The sequence below is a fragment of the Ostrinia nubilalis genome, chromosome 4 (assembly GCF_963855985.1).
Source record: "Ostrinia nubilalis chromosome 4, ilOstNubi1.1, whole genome shotgun sequence".
Lineage (NCBI taxonomy): Eukaryota > Metazoa > Arthropoda > Insecta > Lepidoptera > Crambidae > Ostrinia > Ostrinia nubilalis.
In genome coordinates this window covers 16,470,569-16,476,283 of record NC_087091.1, presented here as the reverse complement: position 1 = coordinate 16,476,283, position 5,715 = coordinate 16,470,569, and the positions used below count along the sequence as shown (strand labels likewise).

The 5,715-nt window shown below is 32.2% G+C and overlaps 1 long non-coding RNA gene across 1 annotated transcript; it reads right to left on the bottom strand.

The window, feature by feature from the left end:
- Positions 1-519: 519 nt before the first annotated feature.
- LOC135071270 (uncharacterized) lies at positions 520-1,999 on the bottom strand. Its single transcript, XR_010257229.1, has 3 exons — positions 1,947-1,999; positions 1,239-1,330; positions 520-953 (listed from the first exon to the last, which is right to left on the bottom strand). It is a non-coding gene; the product is annotated as an uncharacterized LOC135071270 (long non-coding RNA).
- Positions 2,000-5,715: the final 3,716 nt, after the last annotated feature.

Here is a 5,715-nt window from a genome sequence, read left to right as displayed (position 1 = left end):
ATTATGACTGGATAAAAAGGCTGGTACCCAATGCCATAAAATTAAGAACTAGGCCACGCCCACTAGGTTTATTCCACTTGCACCTGTAGAACGTGGGAGACAAAATTGGTTTATTCCAATTTGTACTGAAAAATCAAATTTACTAAAATCTTAGTGTACTTTCTTTATGGGAGTCTCTTGTTTATCTTAAATAATAGGTATTGTTACCTACTTTTATCTCTGTGAATATGGCAAGAATGCAAAGTAACACGGTGTATATATTATAGGTTCAATCTTTTTCCAAAAATGTGAGTCAACATAAAAGTTAAAAGATTCATATGCATCAGTCTGGTTTGTATAATCACTATCGTCTTCATTTTGATTTAGTACTGTGCTTAAGTTATCTGATCTTGATTCTGAGTCAGAAAATTGAGAAACTTGAGAAAGAGGTTTGTTAACATCATTATCAAAGAAGTAATTATAGTTTTTTTTTAACGAACAATAAATTGCTTTGCACGACAAACGATACTTAAAAGCATCTTGAAGATCGGAGTATAAAGCGCGGTTTTCTTTATTATTGGGAGGTACAAAATTTCCTATCCTACTTTTATATTTTTGGAAAACTTGTCTTTGTTGCTCCAGGTCTACACTTAGCTTTCGACCCCGATGTTTTCCTAAAGACTTATTATTCCTAGCTAATAGAATCAACAAAGTTATAAAAAAAAAAGATAATACAATACAATATAACAAAAGCGGCAGAAACATTTTAAAAAAATAATGTAACTAAAATTACAGAATAAAAACTAACAACATGAATTGTAATAAAAACTCGTAAATCATTCTTAATTAATGGACTAATCTTGTTATTTTACTTGCTTGACTGTTTTCACTGCGAAGTGCACCATGACAAAAAGGCGTCTCATAGTATCTTCATCCATAAGAAAATCAGCAAACATCAGAAAGTAGTTATGGATCTGTAATAATATCCAACATTAAAATCATATAAAACTATTAACGAATATAAAAAAACGGTCACTACAATTTATTATTAAAACTGGGCTGCGTTAAGAGGGTTAGTCTATTTTGTGGCTAATCACTCACATGACTGTCCTTGGAGACTACATTCCCCAAAAAAAGTAGTTATCATTAGACCTGACATCATTAGGTTGCATTGTCATCTGAGTTACATTTATGTACAGTCGAATTCATAAATAATATGACAGTTTTCTTTGAATATTAATAATTGAAATTGGTCATACCTTAAAACTCTCGCAACTTTTCCACGGACATGATTATTTGTAGCCTTATTGTTGTCAATCTACCTCCGGTGTCAGTAGCTTATTTGAGTCACCTGTATAATCATAATTAAAAATAAGTGTTTCTTCTGTTACCTTATTCAATATTTTGGTAATATCTAGCACAGTAGGTAGGTAGGTACTTAAAAGTACCGAACTTAATACTGAATGAACTAAAAGATCAAGAGAAAATCCTAAGAAAAGTCAATATTATTTGTTTTTACAAGAAATATTATTATGGTAATACAATTATTGCTTGCTTTTTTTTTTAATTTTCACAGTTTGAGTTACACAATAATTACCTACAATGGTAGTGCTGACTGCTGAAAGTCTTTCTAAATAAGTAGTATTTCTCAATAATATTAACTATCGAATGTAAATCTGTACAAGTTCCCCTTTAACTGACATTCTACTATCAGTACTTGCTAGAGTTACATATTAAAATAATTTGAAAATTATAAAAGAGAAAAATATTATAAATAGAGAAAATTATAAAGGAAGAGCAGTCGCCGGCCCGGTAATCCCGGAATTCCCGCCTTAGGCAGTTCGATTTTTTCAAGTTATTTATAATTTTCAAATTAGTTGTAATCAAGAGATGCAAATCTTAACGCTAAAAATTAAATAATTACCTACCTACCTACATTAAAATAATTTTCAATTAATTCCACTTACCGTAGCTCATGGCCGTAGCTCGTCAGTGTGACAAAGGAATTTATTGACAATTTTAAGTCAGTTTTAATTAAAATGTCTGTACAATTCGTCCTTCGTTTGAAACACATTAAAAAAAACTGCTGTTTAGGATTATTATTATGTAGTTTAGAATCCATCTAACATATCACAAGTCACAAATACCGATAAATCCAATGTGTTGTGTGAACTTGTTTGTTTGACTTTGTTTGTAAAAAAAACTGTTTCCAGTGTTGCTAGTAGGGTCTTGTCAGAAATTACCAGAAATAGAAAAAAAAGTAACCCTCACACGTGCGATTGATATTATTATCATATTGATTCATAAAGCTAACTACTAACAACTTTCATCTTCGACTCTTATCTTACCAATCAGCCAAAATTCATACAAAGTGTTAAAATTAATTGGAAATCATCAACATTTTGAGTGTCACGTTTCAATTTAAATAATTTGTAAATTGACACTATTAATATTTTTTTACTGAATAACCTGTAAAAGTTAATTCTACAAATTCCGAAAAATCACCTAAAAGTAACCTTTTCATTAGTGTAACCTAAAAGTAACCAAAGCAGTTCAAAAATCAGCTAAAAGGTTACAAAAGTAACCTTCTGGCAACACTGACTGTTTCTCAATATTGCAGTCAACTGTCATCTTTTTTTTTAATACAAGTTTTACGGCTATGGATATAGATCCTTACGGCCAATTCTGTGCAAATATTCCTTCGGAAGGAATATTAACTTTATGGCAAATGCTGTACAAAATGCTGTGTTTCGTCTATTTTGTGATGTCTTAGTAGTGATTGTGATTTGTGATGTTAATATTGTAAATTTTTTTTTTTTCAACAAAAGAAGAAGAATTCAATGAGGGCTTTCGCGATTGGAAAATCCTGAAAGTGCTTCATGAGCTCTATCAAACGGTTCAAACGGTATTAATAATAGGTTACAGAATAAACTGGATCTATCCGAAACTTCAATGTTTCCTTCTTCCATACATTTAGTACTACTACCACAGTCATGACTAGAGATGGGTTTCCACCCGGGTAAAAACCCACATGAGGGTAAAAACCCAATAAAAACCCGTTTCATTCCACCCGTGGGTGTTTACACCGGGTGAAAACAAATAACTTTATAATTATTTCAATTGGTATCTTTTCTTTATTTTTATTGAATTTTTCTCATTTAAGTTTATTGATTAATAAGTTATAAGTCAAATTTAAGGATTACTAATGTTTGGCCAAAAAACGTTTCCCAAATTATCACATCGCAAACAACGTTTCGCAAATTTTCATTTGGCAAATTCTCATTTGGCAAAACAACTTACTGCAAACTTTTAATTCGCAAATGTCGTTTTTGGCATGTTATTGTTTAGCAAATTATTGTTTGGCAAAGTATGTTTTGCCAAATGTTTCATTTGGCAAAAATATTTCACGATAAACTATTTACAAAACAATTTGATTGGTGCATAGAATGGAATACAAATTAGCTTGTGGTTATTATTTTGTTTAGTGGGTAGTTAATATAATTTTTTTTCTAAATAAATTTTCATATTTCATTCTTTTTATCGAAATTTCCAAATGATTCATTAACAATAGAGATGATTCTAGCGCTCGGCGGCCGCTGCCGCGGCACGCTTCGCTCGCCTTCGCGCATTAAGGGTCACTGTTCTAACCTAACCTAACCTACTATTTTCTACAATACCTACTTTTTGCAACCATACTATTTTCTGCAATCTCTCTGTTTTACATTAAATTATTGTGAAAACCATGACCATGTGCCTTATGCTTTGATTTGTGGGTAACGGTGGGTACTCGTAAGTATGTGAAGTGTCAATTTGACCAAGCAAATTATTTGGGATATAATATTTGGCAAAATAACACATTTGCTATACAGGGTGTTTGGCGCATTGTGTGCCAAAATAATTTGGCGGATAGAATGGGTCATTTCCTATATTTTCAGCCCCCATAACACGTTCCATGCCAGGCGGCTACTTTTAAATTATTTTTTTTAGTAATTTCACCAAAATACCCAAATCGCATCAATTCATTTCGATTTAACATGAAAAGGTTTTAACATTGCATAAGATAAATAATTTTTACCTGTTAGGTGTTTAATAACGTGCTATTCACACAAAAAGGGGCTATAAACACAAATTTCGCAATCAGTCCGAGTAGAGTCAATGCACTAATTTAAGGAATTTGTGAAGTTATTGTTATTATTTAAATAAGATTAGTATACCGTTTGAATGGAGATAGACTAGAGAAGTTTTGATAAAATCCGAAGATCGCTATCTCTTTTATTTATTTTTTTATAGCCATGTAAACTTAAATGTTCAGTCCATTTTTAACTTTTCGGAAAACTTCAAAGCTGAATTAAAAAAAAACTTGATGATATTTGCCAGTAAATTTAGATTTGATGCAACCCTACATCAATGCACGTCAAAACAAAATATTTACTTTGAGGCTACGCCTAGTAGTTTTTTTTTAATCGAAATCAAATGATGCGATTTGGGTATTTTGGTGAAATTACTTTAAAAAATAATATAAAAGTAGCCGCCTGGCATGGAACGTGTTATGGGGCTGAAAATATAGGAAATGACCCATTCTATCTGCCAAATCATTTTGGCACACGATGCGCCAAACACCCTGTATAAACATTTGCCAAGTAAAATTTGGCCAAATGTTAATTTGACCAAATGAATTAGTTGCGAAAAGTACAGTTGCTAAAAGTTTATTTGGGAAATGAAACTTTGGCGATAAGTTGTTTGCGAAGTGAAATTTGGCGAAAAGTAATTTGGCCAAACGGAAGGATACCCAAATTTAACACTAATATGCATTTATATCGTGGCCAAATCGTAAAATTGATCACGTTATGATGATGTGACCAATTATTTTATAAAATGGTGTTATTTCAAGAATCGTTGAACCGATTTAGAAGAAATTTAGTAGGAACACAATAATTTGTGATCATGGCAAGGACATGGGGGGGGGGGGGGGGGAATGCTAAAGATGCCAAACTCTTTCTTTGATGACATTACGGTATAAAGTTACAAATAACAACACCAACTACAAAGTACTTCTGCTTAAAAACTTGAAATCGAACCGCCCTTTCGCCACTGTAACGCATTGTAACGTTTTTCAAGACCTCCTCTCCCCCCAGATTGCATTACGTAACACTAGAACGCCCCCTTAGCAACAAATACCACTTCTCACTTTAAAAAAACGCTATTTTTGTTTTCACCCACCAGAATGGGTGATAATGGGTAGAAACCGGGTTTTTACCCAAATCACCCAGTTTTAACCCAATCTGGTGAAATGGGTTTTTACCCACTACCCATCTCTAGTCATGACACTCATCTCTTGACAATATTATAGCAAGTAAAGCCTAAAACCAATGTTTTTCATTAATAATTTAAAATAAGAATACAATTTACGAGTTTATTTTAAGTATTTATTATTAAATTAAAAAAATTACACTTCTAATATTGTGTGTCTGGCATACATTTAGTATGGAAGCTGGAAACATTGAATTTTCAGATAGATCCAGTTTATTCTGTAACTTATTATTGGTACCGTTTGAAAGAGCTCATTAAGCACTTTCAGGATCAGTAACCAGTTTTTTAATATCTTGTATAGTTAAGAAATAATCGAGTGAGATCACTTAACGTTTCCACCCTGTATAGTTGTTGCCCATTTTTGCCACTTGACGTGGCAGAATCGTGGGACTTCACGGTATTTAAATAAAAATTAAAGTGGTTGCG